Source organism: Heliconius melpomene, chromosome 13 (assembly GCF_056956725.1).
Source record: "Heliconius melpomene rosina isolate 202511_hmr_F chromosome 13, ASM5695672v1, whole genome shotgun sequence".
In the NCBI taxonomy this organism is placed as follows: Eukaryota; Metazoa; Arthropoda; class Insecta; order Lepidoptera; family Nymphalidae; genus Heliconius; species Heliconius melpomene.
In genome coordinates, this window is record NC_140401.1 from 12983543 (window position 1) to 12999871 (window position 16329).

General features: G+C 32.2%; 1 non-coding gene across 1 annotated transcript; it reads right to left on the bottom strand.

Annotated features, from left to right (window-relative positions):
* Positions 1-15889: 15889 nt before the first annotated feature.
* TRNAQ-CUG (transfer RNA glutamine (anticodon CUG)) lies at positions 15890-15961 on the bottom strand. The gene has a single exon. It is a non-coding gene; the product is annotated as a tRNA-Gln (tRNA).
* Between the last annotated feature and the right edge of the window lie 368 nt (positions 15962-16329).

The following is a 16329-nucleotide window of genomic DNA, read 5'->3' on the forward strand; positions in this document are numbered from 1 at the left end:
CTTAAGCCTTTAATTATTCGTTAGGAGATTCACTCAACCACTTACTAAGCTTGTATTGAAATGGCCTGATTTTAGTCATATAGTAAGAGTACTTGGAGGCTTTGTCGAAAGCTCATAATTGAAGTATAGGCTGTACGTGTTCAAATATTAAATATCGATTTAGGTCTACTGTGTAATATATTTGTTTTATATAGACCATCGTTGATCAGTGGAACAGTGCCTGACTGACTATGCTTGTTCCTCAGTTTGATTCTCAGAAAAAATGTACTATATTTTTAATTATTTTTATTTCCTAACTTAGCGTGGTATCCCGCATAATTATAGCAGAGTAGGCAGAAGGAACCTATAGTGTTAAACCACCCCGTTTCTCACTCTCCTCTCCAACTATTGAGCTGAACGTCGCGTTTTATCTTGATATCAGACCGTAGAAGTGAAAAAATATATGTTACCCCGAATGAAAATGGAAGCTTCAACTATAGCTTTAACAATCAGGAGCTCTGCCGCTGCACTACTATGGTTGGTTGGTTAATCCTCAGTTTGATTCTCAACGAAATTGCACCACAACGGCCAGAATCTGGCCAGGAGGAGATAGGAATATAACTACAAGGTTAGAAAATAGACAGAGAGAGAGAGAGAAAGTGTCTTAACGCTAAGTTACCTCTAAATTCCCATTTAATTCGTCTATATTATAAAATAATTGAAATATATATAATATGTGGTATCTATTAAAGATACAAACATTCGACCGCGACCCCTGGACATGAACAATGAGCGAAGGGTTTTATAATTGCGATACCACGCGCCCGCTTATCGCTCTAATGTGGCATGCACTTAACTGTGAGGCTATGAGATGTGATGGGGAATATAAGGAAATATTAAATTTATTTTTAACATAATTCATACTTAGGAAAGAAAATTTGAATGAACTGATGAACTCATTATTTAGAAATGTATAGAAATATGCACGTATGGCTTAGTGGCCAGAGTGTTTTAACGGTTTCCAAGAGACGCGGGTCCAAATTTTGCAACGTTATTTTTTTATGCGTTTTCTAAAAAAAGTAAATACCGAGGATATAATATTTGAATATTCATATATTAATCAAGGATCGTTTAAGGCCGTCGCGTCTTGGCGCAGAGGCACACACGTGTGACTGGAAACGCGACGGTTATAGGTTCGATTCCCACTCAGTGAATGAAATATTATTCTCAGCCTACCCTGCTATATGCGGAATCCAGTGTAACATTGAAAACTAATATTAACTAAATATAATTTCAGCTATTTGTTTAGTCTAATTTACATGTCTTTTTTTTATTTACGCTATTTTCCACACATAAAAGGGTAAGCAGGGTAAGCACTTTCTGTCTAATTTCGAGACATTCCGTGTTCAGTGGCGTAACTCAACGCCGCAAAGATACACAACTTCTATGTGTAAATCAATAAAACTCACGATACAAACCTCGCTAACCATTTTAATGTTATCTTTACTTTTCAAAGCTATATTCTCCTAGCCCCACACATCGCTCTCACGAAGCCCATTTCCGGCGAGTCCTCGGAGACTGCGGCCCGTGAGAATGTGGAACTAAAGTGGCTCGTTACATTGTTAATAGGATCAGCTATATAATATGGACCTAGCGCTATGTACCTAGGAAGGTACTAGATACTTTATTTGAAGGAGAAATTAGATTTATATGTATGCATGGGTTGTGGGTTCGATTCCCAGTCGAAGAATGAAATTTTTAATGTTTTGTATTCCATGTTATAGTAACGAGGCAAAGCGCGGCGTTAAGTTCCGCTACTCAACAGGTAATACGAAATACTGGGCGGAAGATAGGGAACGAAAAATAATCATATTTGTATATAATAAATATTTTCTCATACATAATAAATGGTAGCAGAATTAAATTTCTATAATTAGGACACTCTGTATACGTAACAAGGGCGCTCGGTATTGACGCGTGCCGCTCACCCTTTGATATTTCACACGGTGTATTACATCCGTGTGAAGATTAAAAGTCGCATAGAAATTTTGTTAGGCTCGAAATGTATTATTCGTTTAAGTTAAGGTATATTTTACTATATTTCACCCCCATCTTTGGTTCTGTGGTCCAGGTCTTCAGCAATATAATATCAGTAAGAAATTATAGTTTGAACTTCTAAAGTGGTTTTGTATTGATTCTCTTTATGAAACCTAGCTTTGAATAGCTAAAAATTATATATATTTATTTATGAATCAAATGAAAAATGGTATGTTGACTCACTCTGTTTTCTGTCCCTATATTGCTGAATTGATATTTTTAGTTTCGTTTGTTTTGTTCCTTATAAATATCAACTCATAAATATTCATTATTAAGAAGTACTAAATTACCGATGATAAGTATTATAAATATTTAAGGCTAATTATCTGTCTACCGACAAAATGCAGGAAATGCTTAAAGATAAAAATCCAAAACTAATTAATAAACAAGAATATTTACGCCATCGACTTATTAAAATTCCTACACGTACTTACTTAAATCTATACAATTATAATATAAATTAAAAATAACACAAAAAAAACGTGTGAATCAAGGAATGCAAAAAACCTACTATAAACGTCTCAGAGCAATAAAAAACAACCCAAAGGAAGCGTCGTTAAAAGTCTACATATTTGAGTGCATTTTTTAATATTTTAATTAGGTTAGGACTGTATCATTTCCGACCCTTCGCTTCCCACGATCGAAGGATCCCGTGAGAAAATTAAAATAAATAAAAAAAGTTACATATTAAAATTTGATTTAAACGCACGTAGCGAGGTAAGAAGAGTTCTGGAAGCATTGCGTGTTGAGTGGCGGAACTTAACGCCGCGCTTTGTCCCGAGCAACGAGACCGGGGCGGGGAAAATGAAATTATTAAATATAAATATGAAGTGACACAATTTTTCAAATACGACATTTTTTGCGACGAAAATTAAATAAAATCTGAAAAGATTTAAATGACTTATTTAGTGTATAACAGTATATAGCCATACTAAAATAATTAATTAACTTTTCTTAAATACTCTTAAATAAATATTTGTATAGTTCAAGCGGGCGAAGCCGCGGGGGACCGTAAGTATTTAATAGGAGGACGAACTTATATTTTTCTCTATATATTATTTTATTTACAAACAGAAAATAAATATTAGTAATACCTAAATCCTTATGTCTAGCATGCCTTCATGTCAAAGCACAGTCCACTCGCTTGCCTTTGTAAACGCGTGTCCGGAATGCACTTTTATTTTCACACGAGACGCTCCACTGTCGCGTGGGAATGAAAAATTGTGGGAATTTTGCGGATTCGAACTCAATTTTTGGTTTGTTAACTGAATTAGGGGACTTATAATTGATTGATGAGTGTTGACACCTGAATACACATTGAATGGGTAATTTTGCCATTTTGTTGATATAATTTAATTTTTAAAAATATATTTTTCGGTAGAATATACTTACTAATTCTGAGATTGTAAATAACTTCGGGATACACATAAAAAATATATAATTTTAAATTAACTTATCGTTATTTTAATTTATCTTAAGCCTAACATTTGAAAAGCGCATATTTTTATATAATTAAAAAGAAATCACAATTTATACCTAATTCAAAAGTTTCAATAAATATTCCTATACACTCAGAAAGCGAAGTGATTAGTCACTAAATCCGTCGGCAGTACAAATATGCTACAATTTTAACAATGTGTGTACCTATATTAACAACACTCGAGCCTTTCATTGTGCTCCGTGTGAACGTCAAATATTCGTATGGGAATCTCCACCCTTGCGTGGGAAATCCTATCTGACCTTGTAATATTGTTGATTAAGTTAGTGATTATTAGATATTTATTTTGTTTTATTTTTTTGTCAGCTTCAACCATTAGGCAAAGAAAACTTAATATTAAGACACTCCCTTAGGTATTTAAATTTCTACGTGTATTTATTAGTTTTTTTTTTACTAAAACTAAAACATTAACACATAAAATTATTAGAAAAATTTAAATAAAATAATAATTGCCCGTGATTGAAAAGCTTAACATTTTTTTTATAATTATAATTTTTTTAATTATTTCAATCTTTTATTCTAGCGCAAAACAAAAATTCTATTCAATAAATCATAAAAAACAATGTGATATTTTTTGCCTCTATTCAGGTCTATCATAGTCTTTCTCTAGAAAAAAAGAGTCGAGTTCGTTACAGCCGTTACAAACGTGTGGGAAGTTTTATCCTTGCGTGAGAAAAAACGGTTGAGTCAATTTTTTATTACCTTGAAATGTTATATATAATTTGTAAATAGTTTTTTTTCAGCTCTCCGCTTTACCCTGCCTATAGCAAGATAGGCTGGAAGAGTCTAGAGGTAAGACAGGGACAAAGCAGGTAATTATATTATTATAATTATATTTAAAAAAATAATATTCATATTTAATTTACTCTTAAATTAAATTAATATAAGTTAATACTTTTTTAAATAACATTATATAATAACAAATCAAGCATTACAATAGAAACAAAAAATCTATTTAAATTAATATTTAATTTGTCCATTTGAATCAATTTCTATTGCCGTAAAACGTGTCAACTACCTACATGGTTGACTACCACCATTATTATATAAATATTGTACGACTTAATCGACCCTTAAATATCACATCCAACAACCCCTCAAAAATTTTGACACGCGACTAAAAGTCGGTTAACTTTTAGTGAATAAATCCTACTATAGTGAAAATCTTATAATTTCATCGGTTAAGTCCCCCTTATATTATGAACCCCTAGAAATTAGTTCACATGGTAAAGTGGGAATATTAAAAATCCCATGAGAATCCAGTAGCAACAGGAATTTATGTGCCTTAACTTTCAAATTAGTTAATTAGTTAACAAGGAGTTCCGTTTTCAACTGATAATAATAATAATATCCAGTATAAATAAAGTAATTATTTTTACTTCTTCTTATGAGAGTAAGAATACAAAGCACGTATAGTATGAGCAACATGACTCAAAACGCAACGTCTCGGAAATTAAGCGGAAAGTGGAGAACAGAGTGTCATAACACTAAGTCTCCTCTGCTTACCCTACAACGCGGAATAGAGCATGAAACTAAAAAATGATCAGTTATAACTATAATTCGTTAAAATTGTATTTGTCAACTTCCCACAGCAAGGACCAAGTTCGTTAAAACCGTTAGTAATACGTGTGAGAATTTTAGTCTCTGCGTGCGAAAAAAGATTGAAACTGAATACGCCATATACAAAAGACCTTATCGACCCCCCTAAAGTCTCGACACGTGACAATAAGTCAGTTAAGTTTTTGTTAATTTTAACTAACATGAAGAACTGATAAATTCACCAGTTAGCTCCCTCTCCGATATTGTAAACCCCTAGAATTTGGTTCACAGGATGCTGTACGTGGGAATATTAAAAATCCTGTGAGAATCTACTAACTATGGGAAATGATGTGGCTTAGTTAATTTGTTTCGGCTTTTGAACATTTTTGTGTTATTCTTTACGTAGGAAAGAGAGACCATCCATTTGGATGTTTTAATACGTTTTCTATAGTAGTAATATTATTTCCGCTTCATTTATTTTTTATTTGAACAGAAGACTATTTGGTAACTAATTAATTTAAATCATACAGTTTTGAATGAAATATGTCAAATAAATCTCACCAATCGTGGCGCAGGGACACAAAGTGTGCTGCAAAATCGACTGGTCGTGGGTTCGATCCCCACTCGAAGAAAGGAAATATTTATTTATATTTATATTTTCATTATTTCGCTCTGGTAACAGGACAAAGAAGAAGAAAGGAGTGTCCTAACCCTCAACCTACCCTGCTGGATACAGTGAGAAGTTAAAAAGAGATGATTATGTTTCTACAATGACTATTCTTTCCCACAGGAAGAAAAAAAAACGTTAAAAGCGTTAAAAAATCGTGTGAGAATTTTTATCCTTGCGTGAGAATAAATGGTTGTCGAATTTGTGTTAACTTATAGTACACCGTTTCATGAATTTAATTCAATACAAAAGAATTAAAAGAGAGATCTTTCTCTCTCTTAAATTTAGGGGTCTTAATTCTCATTAAGACCCCTAAATTTAACGACCCCTCAAATAACTTGACACGCGCCAAAAAGTCTCTTAACTTTTTTTTATCAAATTCAACTATCGTGAAAGACTGATAAAGCCATCAGGTCACTTCCTCCCCAATATTATGAACCCCTAGAAATTGGTTCACAGGGCATTGTAACGTGGGAATGTTAAAAATCCTGTGAGAAAATACGGATCATGAGAAATGTTGTAATTATTGATTCCAACATAGATTTTGTAATTATTGATTTCATCATTTCCAACCTATTTATAGTTTGTTTTAAATTGCTACTATATCTACTTGGTGGTTAAATAAAGAGTACAGAGAGATGAATTACTTAAAAGTCTCCTATTAACAATTAATAATAATAATAACTTTTCTCTCTCGTGCGGGTTTGAATCCCGCTGCGGTAAAATTTTCATACGCTTTCTAAAAAATATTTATCTTTCGTTAGTGTGGAATAACACTTTACAATTTAAAAAAAGGATTGCTTTTTTATAAAATTAATGGGAATGTGCACACCTTGCATTTAATTTTGGGTATAACAAAGACCGTATCGCTTACACAATCTACCTTTCTGACCTATAACCTTAACCTTGTAAACTTAAGCATGTGAACTGGAAATGATCTCACGTAATAATTAGATTTTGGACTGATTTTTTTTTATATTTAGTACAATATTATTTTTATTTAGTTCAATAATTAGTAACATGTTTAATTATTTTTATTTTTATAGCGATTTATTACAAATTGAATCAAATTACAATATGCAGGATACAATTAATTAAGCTAGTTTAGCATTTTCAGTATACGAGTAAAAATTTTCCTAAGGTAAATAAATATGCATTTGTTTGTTATCTAGTTATATTACTTCCTATTTTTTTTTTAAATTAAAGCTTTAAAAGTACTACTTATATTGTCGTGGGAATATATGTCGGTGCGTGAGAAATTTAAACAGCTCAATCAAAATTAGGGGAAGTGTAAAACTGTCTACATCCTATTGTGTTTGTTTTTTATTAACGTCACACTGTACCTCACATATTGTAGCAAGGGAGGCAGAGGGAACCTAATCTTGATGCGTCACACGCTACGCTTTGTCTTGAACGCTAGAGCAAGGAAACATAACACATTTGCTCAAGTGGGAATCAAATCTACAACCGTTACGTTAACAGCGTACTCCTCTGTGCGACTCCGCTAGAACGACTTCAATTCCACTTTCCATCGGAATTCGTAACATAGGGTGGGAATCGAACCTACAACTAATGGGTTCTATTTATGAGATATTTTCCTGTGTGAAATCTACCCTAGCGTAATAATACATGAAAATAAACTATATTTCAGTATTACAACTACAAGCCATGAATAGAATATAAGATATATTCCGAAATTCTCACGAAATTGCGTTCCCACAGCTCGTCTCGCCTGACTATTAACGTATTTAAGGACCCATATAAAATGCTCCTTAATCGTAACTGACACTTCTTTATTCGAATTTATATTGTAATGTAATGTGGTACAGTAGTTGAGTTACGTAATTGTTGTTCTTTATGGGAGGTATGGCATTCAATTTTGCATAATAGTTTATGAAGAATTTTAAGAATTAGCCTTTTGTATGTTTTTCTTTTCTCATCTTCTTTGATTTGTAGACAAGGCAACAGTAATTTGGGAATTAATTTAAATTGACAAAAAAATGATAGTGAGTGATCTAATATACAATGTACTAGTAATAACTTGTGTTAAGACACTTCGTTCATAACGAAACACTTCCGATCCCCATTTTTCGCTACATTCTTGAGTCAGAGCGTGAAAATGAAGATATTAAATATATCATTCCCTTGAGTGGCAATCGAACCCAAATCCGTGAAAACCCGTGCGCATGTTGAAATCACGTTTACACGGCGTGCTTGAGACCGTGCTTGAGACCGACCACAACGACCTCGATTACCCTTTCATTATAATCTTATTAAGCCCAAAATTAACTATAATTTGATATTCCCCAAAAGCCAAAATGTTCATTCACATAGCGATTAAATTAGTTCCCGTGTACTTTTCAACCTGTGAATGATACCGTGGGATTGGAACACCCCACGGCGCATGTCACACTAAGTGCTTATAAAGAGAGGGGTCATAATCTATTAATAATGGGCCTTTTTCAAGAACTATTTAGGATTTTATCGGGTATGTTTATTTAAATATAGTAATAATATGGTGCATTAATTCGTTACTTATGCTGTATTGATAATTCATAAGTGGTTTATTTTTTAGTAGAATATTTAATATGATAATAAACATGCACGTTTTTATGTTATTTGAATGTATTTAAATTTAAACTAAGCTTTTAAATATTCGTTAAAAAAACCGTCGTGGCGCAGCTACACAAGGATGTGAATGTAACACGACGGTTGTGGGTTCGAGGAAGTGAAATATTTATTTACGTTTATATTTCCATTTCTTCGCTCTGGTGTCGAAGCAAAGCGCGGCGTTGAGTTTTGCTATTCAACACGCAATGCCTGCAGAATTCAGCAGAGGATCCAGAACGGAGTATCTTAACACTAGGTTCCCTCTGCCTACCCTGCCTGCTCTAAAAAAACTATAACAAGTTAAAAAAGATTTCGTGCTGATACTTACTAATCTATATATATAAAATCGAAAGGTCACTCACTCATCACGAAATCTCAGAAACTACAAGGGCTAGGAATCTGAGATTTTGCATAGGAGTTGCTTATAGGACGTAGGTACCCGCTAAGACAGGAATTTGCAATATTCGACTTCTAAGGGGTTGTTTTGGGGGTTGAAAGTTTGTATGAAACTTCGTTACTACAAATACTAGGAGTCTCAAATTTTGTATAGACGTCACTAGGACGTAGCCATAGAGACAGAAATTAATAATAACATAGTTCACGCGGGTGAAACCGCGAGCGGGCTGCTAGTACAATATATTTTTAATTCATAATTTAAATAGCCAAACCAATTTTATTTATAATTTTTTTGTCCTATAATAAGCTATATTGCTAAATAAAATTGCAGTTTTAAAAATGATTCATATTGTAGTGATAAGCATAATACTTCATTGTATACCCAGTATTAACATCCAAGCTGTCGTTTCCCTCACGTTCTCACAGGAACCGAATGCCATGGGAATGGGAATATGACGTCCTTGCATGACCTCTGATAATGCAAAAAATTCTACACTATGGGCCCGGAATTTATATGAGTTCCGGATTTTAAGAGTTATTGCCATTTTAAGGATGGCTTTGTGATCTGTACTGTATTGTGTTGAGCTTGAGATCTTATATTTATGAGAATCATTAACTGGTTTGCCTCCTTTTTTGCATTTGAAGCATTTGTTAACAATTCCTTTTGTGTCTGTATACAAAATATGTAAATTAACGAGTTCCTTAAAACATATATCTTCATTTTCCTATAAAATTATCCTACAATTATTATAATGAAATATTATTATTATACTTTAATAAATAATTGCCAAATTCGAATTGAACCCGCAACCTCTGTACTAAATACACAATAATAGAGACAAAGCAAATAACTGAGCCACAGGTACATAATCAAGTCCTTTTAAAATACAAAAAATATAAACCGTGCGGAAAAATGAAGAATGTCATAATAAAGACCATAATTCCCACCCATCCCAATTTAAACCGTACTTACGCCCCCTTTACCGTGGGGCAGGCACGTGTCCGCATATATACCGATGCGGAATTCCCACCTAAATTTTATTCCCACAAGAAATATTTCACTGAGACTCCATAGTTATTTAACGGTTGACCACAAAAACCAAATATTGCGTGTGCCTCTGCGTGTACAATTTTAGACTTTATTTCAATAAATTTAAGTCATATATCAAATGTATGTGATAAAATTGTTTTGTGTATATTTTTTGCACGTCAATTACAAGGCCGTGGGACCCACTGACGTGTTGACAGACAATTAAAAAATCGTGTAAACGAGGTTTTTTTCAATGTTTACCCCTTTTTTTGTTCGGTTCACGAAGTTACGATAAGATTTGGACGCTTTATTTAGTCCGATGAAGTTGTTTAATTAAAACTTTTCTTTTGATGTACCAAGTCAAGCCTTTGGATAAATTTGTAAATTAATTTGGAAATTTTAACTTATTGTTTTATTTTATCGCTATTTAAGTACTTTTGTACGGAATGTGTTTAATAAACTGTTTTAAATAGTCCAGTATATAAATGGAGGTATAATGAGTTTTGTTTGATAAAAAAAATAGTAATTATCACCATCAGGTGAGATTGGGATGTGACAACAACACACGCATCGTCCAATGTTTGAGACATTGCCTATTGAGTAGTGGAACTGTCCACAGTCAAACGCTGTGCGAAGAAATGGAAATTTAATATTTAAATAAATATTTCATCTCCTCAAGAGGGAATCGAACTCACGACCTGACCTGCGCCATGACTGGCCTAAAAAAACCTACTTCATTCTTTCCGGGATTCTTCATACATTTTTTAATGATTATAACGTTCCTTTTAATCGGCAAACGGAAAGAGATTTTCAGCTCTACGCGTTTTTGAAATTTATATTCTTGGAAATCAAACTTTATCAAAAGGTAGTAGAGTGGTTTATTGATTATTACTTAAGACTAATAATTGTGTAACCGATAACCATCCCTTTCATCCATACATGACGAATGACGATAGGTCAAAAATTCATTTCTGCGATAGAAGTCGGATCGTGTGGACGTGTTTCGTTATATCTTCGTAACTAGTTTTTTTAAATATTATTTCTAATATTTTAAATATTTTTTTTCGTAGGAGTTTAGTATTTAACTAAGTTTTTTGTATGGAGCGTTTCCGGTTCCGGTTTCCTCTACTTGTGTAACAAATATTTTTAAGCTTACATCGTTTAGTTTGTGTTAACGCATTTTTTGCAGGAAAAAAATTAAGTTAAAATTAACCGTTAATTCTAACTTAAATCTAAAAGTATAATTTAATGAAGTCTAGACTCGTTTCGGTCTTTTTTTATAATTCATTTACGTTGCATATTTATATTGTTAAATAGTGAATTTCAAAGCCAGACTTTGTATAATACTAAATTCCTAAATTAAATAGATTACTGGCATCACTTGTAATAGTATCAAATGCGTGAAAGTTGTTACAAGACAGATTTTTCAGTTTCACATTGAATCCTAGATGTAACTGCCTTAGCAGCGTTCAGTGGTAAGACACTCCGTACTCCACTTTTCTGAAATCGAGACATTGCGAGTTGGTTGGCGGAACTAAACACCGCCTAAAAAAATAAAATAATTAATTCTTTTGAGTGTACATCGTATGCACAGCCATCTTGCTTATATTCAGACGCAAATAATATAATACAAAGAATTTAAATCTAGAATTTTTCAAACATAAATAAGATTATTCTATAAAATATTTTAAAAAGTGATATTTATTGGCATTTTCGTGTCGAATATTTTTATTAAAAAGCAACGTCATTTATAAGGGATGTAGTCTCATTATAGCGCACCGATGCTTCAGCAGACATCTTAAGTACTTTGTAAACAAGGTAGGAGGAAATTTTTCAAAGATATTTTTAACAAATTCTATTAAAGGTGAGCATTAAAAGAAAAAATGGCTCTCATTTGTTTTAACGTGAACTCCTTTAATTAGGTGTAAATATAATAAATTTACTGAGGTCTTCATGACTCAAGGGCACAAGGGTGTGTCTGTAACGCGGCGGTTGTAAGTTCGATCCCCACTCGGGGGAATAAATTAATATTTATTCAACGCCACGTTACGTCTACCAGAGCAAAAAAAACTAAAAAAAATTAATAATTTCATAGCCCCGATTTGATCAGGAGCCAAAATATATATTTATTAAGTACTTTAATAAAAAATAGTTTTAAATTGGGTGTATCGCACACGCAATGCCTCCAGAATTCAACGGAAAATGGGGAACAGAGTGTTTTAATATTACTTCCTTCCCTGTTATGGTCAGGATACAGCGTAAAGCTAAAAAAATATTTCATTTTTATAGTGGGGAAATAAAAATAACACACAAAGACATTTCCCTGAGTTGGAATTGAACCCGCAACCATCGTAAATGTACCGGTAATGGTCTTATACATATATATATATTACATTTCAATATAATTCGTTGCTTAAATAAAAACGATCTCATTATAGCGAACCAATACTTCCGTTTAACCGAAAGAACATTTAAAGCTTTAAGCGCTCTTCAAGTGTTTTTTCCACTCTCCGAAGCATTTGAGAAGATTGTTTATTTCCGCTGATTGTTTTCTTATTAATTTATTTTTATTATTTTATGTAAGTGCTATGATTTGTTTTATTTGTGGTAGTTAAGTTTTTAAGATTTTTATTATTATTTTTCTAAATTTCATAGACTAATATTGTATTAGTCATAATTGATTTAAATCTATTATCGAATTTGTAAGTTGTGATTCAGATAACAAAAGACAATGAATTTTGCCATACAGTATAAGACATAGAGAAAATAGTGGTAAGACATTCCGTTCTCCGCCAAATTTATTTTAATTATACTGTACACCCGTACATATCATGATAGATTGAAAGAAAGTTTCTCACGTAATGCCTAATTTTCGAGACACTGCTTATTAAAAAGCAAGTAATCGAAATTAACTCATTCTCTCAAATGGGAATTGAACCCACAGTCGTCGTGTTTACACACAGAAGCTATACCACGGTACCACGGCCTCTCTAGAAACTAAACATCAAACTCCTCAAACGCAAAATTCATGAAATAATTCATTAGGTAAACGTCAAAAAAAAAAAACTTTTAATTATCCCAAAACTCTAGTTGATAAGATCTAAAATATTCATTCAACACCTTAATCATTGAGATGAAGTTGGAAATTGACTTTTTTGAGAACACTCGCCTTAATTTATGGACCCCGGGGGTTATTGAAAAAGCTGGAGGGTGCTCAAAATCTGTAGTGTCAATACCTTTGAAGGTGACAATTGGAAACGATTTATTTGAAAATTGTTTAAGTTTTTTTTTTTAAATGCTTATGTTTATTTTTTTGATCTGACTAAATTTTGTTTGGTTTGAATTATAATTTTATTTATTATATTTTTTTGAGCTTCACAATTTTTTCATATAGAAGGGTAGGTAGAGAGTATCTAATGTAAAACGAATCGTTCTCCGTCTTCCACCTGAATTCGAGACTGTGTGTTAAGTGGCAATATCTGACGCTGCTCTGATCATATATTAATATCTTTAATAAGACAAATATATTAATACAGACTTCATTTAAAACATTCCCCGAGTGGGAATCATATCCACAATCATCGCCATAGTGTCCCATTGGCCTCTAATTTTTTTTAACTTCAAACAGTATCCCGCACGTAACAGAGTAGGCCTGATGAAACCTGAGAACTTAGTGTTACAACACTTCATTCTTATTAAGACACTTCGGCTCCTAACTATCCGCCGATTCTCCAGGCATTGCGTGTTGAGTAACGGAACTAAACGCCACACTTTACCTCGTTACCAGAGCGAGGAAATGAAAATATTTAATATTTAACTTCCCCGAGTGGGATAGAACCCACAATCGTCGCGCTTACAGTCGCACGCTTGTATTTTAATTTCTCTATTTTTTAAAAAATATAAATTAATAATATAAATATATAAATATATATTTAAAAACTTCAATTTCCAGCGAAATTTTAAAAAGAAAATTCTCTGTAAAATTGTATCATAATTAATACTTCCATTAGCTCCCAATCCGGGGCAATTACACTTTTTCTTATTCCCATTTAAAACTGATTGCGAATATAATGCCTTTCTTTGACTGAGAGTGCTCTCGGGATAAGCGTCGCTTAGGTTATTACTTGTGTTGTCTTTTATTTTTTCAGCTTTTTTACTTCAAATGTAGTTATGTTTCTTCGTAGTTCACCTTTGTTCTTTATTATTATTTTAATGTAGAGTTAAGAGTCAATTAGTGTAGATTTTTATAGTTGTGAAAATGTATAAGATTGTTATCTAGTCTTGGTATAAACATATAAATATGTATATCGTTCTACAGTGTGATCGACGAATTTTGGCTGTCCTGAAGCTAGGTTTTGAGGTTTTCCGCATTGTTCACTTGGGAAGAAAAAAGTAAGAAAAATCCTTAAATTAAAATTTTCGCAGCAATCTACAGTTACATTCAGGTCGCCCTTAACTCATGCACTTTAAGTACTATTAACTCGTCAATGATCTAGTTAGCCCTCTTAAAAATATGTATAGTATAATAAACAATACTATAAAGAACAACAATGTCATTTTATTTTACGTAATAATTATGAGTTCGATTTACACTCAGAGAATTGAATTACTTTTATCTGGGAAATTTATATTTAAATATAGTTCAAAGTTATGTTGCCTTCGCAATTATCTACTTATCCATCATTTTAAAACCTAAACAACCTAAAGAAAAATAATATGTACTAATTTAGCATTTAAATTAAACTAATTTAAACACACATACATACATACAATCTCAATTACTATAAAATAAAAATTCTCACAGTACTCCATCCATACAGTAAGTAGGTGCTTCAATAAAATGAATGTTAATATTAGGTAGGTAGGAGATAAGGAGTGCGAAGATATTCTGCCTTGAAACAGTATTTATTCAAATCTTGGATCTGAATGCGAGAAAATGTCCAATAAAAATGCAAAGGACGGTACCTATTTTTTCTTCGTAGCTAACTAAATCGCTGTGTTAAAGGTATGGGTGGATTTCAGGTGGATTGTACGTATTGTAAAATATATATTTTTAAATTTTTACTAAATATAACAGTCTTATTAATGGTAAATTATAATTAATTCTTGTAAAATAAGATTTAAGTAAATCTAGAAAATTCATAAAAATGTTGTATAAAAATATTGTTAGTGATATGCCTTAAAATTTACTTCTAGTTGTCAACTTGAAGTAAAAAAGAAAAAGAAAAAAGTGAGATATTACATCATACGTAGATTTTTTTATAAACAATTTATTTTAAACTATAGCATAGAAAGACAAGTTTATTACATACCTAAATATTATTTCAAAACCAAACCTTTACTCACTTTTCTAGCACAACCAATTAAAGATAATTCAGAACAAAAACTCTATAAAAAGACTTTTTTTTCAACAAAATAAGTCGTTAGAACTAAAGCCGTACCTTACTTTCAAGTGCTTACTATTTTAAAATCTATTTTTCAATACTTCTGATCTGGAGCATTCCGAACGGATGTTCTAACTCTTAATATTTTTACAGACTAATATGTCTACAAATTGTAATAACCATGAAACCGACTGAGGTGTCTTACTGTAAACGTGACAGTTATGGGTTCGATTTCCACTCTTGGAGTAATTTATTTTACTTTTTTTCGCTATGATAACAAGACTAAGAGCAGCGTTGAATTCCGCCACTCAAAACGCAATTAAATAGGTATAAGATAGTGGAGAACAAATTTGTCGCGCAAAAGTATGAATTATGATTAAAAAACGTATATATTAAATTGAAAATCATTGTTTACATATATAATTAAATTATTTTTAATTAAAGTTTTAATTGACTAAGCCAGTCGTGGCAGGGGCTCAAGCGTGTGCCTGTAAATAAATTTTAAGAATAAAAAACAATAGTGAGATCAATGAGCCATATTGAGCTTTTAGCTACAATCTATTAAAATACGAAAATCCATGAACAAAGTGCCTGAAGTTCCTGATACAAGCTTCACTTCCCCTATCCTGCTATACGCGGGACACGGGATAAAGCGTGAAGCAAAAAAGAACTCACGAAAGAAATTATGAAGGTCCCACCGAGATTTGAACTCGGATCGTTGGATTCAGAGTCCAAAGTGCTAACCATTACACCATGGGACCGACGATCTTGGCAATAAAATAGCATAATACATTCTATTAAGCGTCTACTACGCATGTGCATAGGGCTGTCTCTTACGTTTGTATAACGTTGTCTCCTTCTAAAAGCTTATCGGTTATTCTAATTTGATTGGTAATCTAAAATTTACTTTGTTATTGTGGAATAAGGTTCATTTTTGTTTAGATTTTTTGTGTATGCATATGGATGACTGATTTTTTTTTATATTGGTTTTAGATTTTTTGTATTCTGATATGAAGGAGTCTTCAAAATTTATATTTACATTTTCATACTTATAAATTATAATATATAATTTTTCTCTTTGCTGCTTTTGCATAAGGCAAGATAAATGTGGAGAATGTAAAGTATTAAC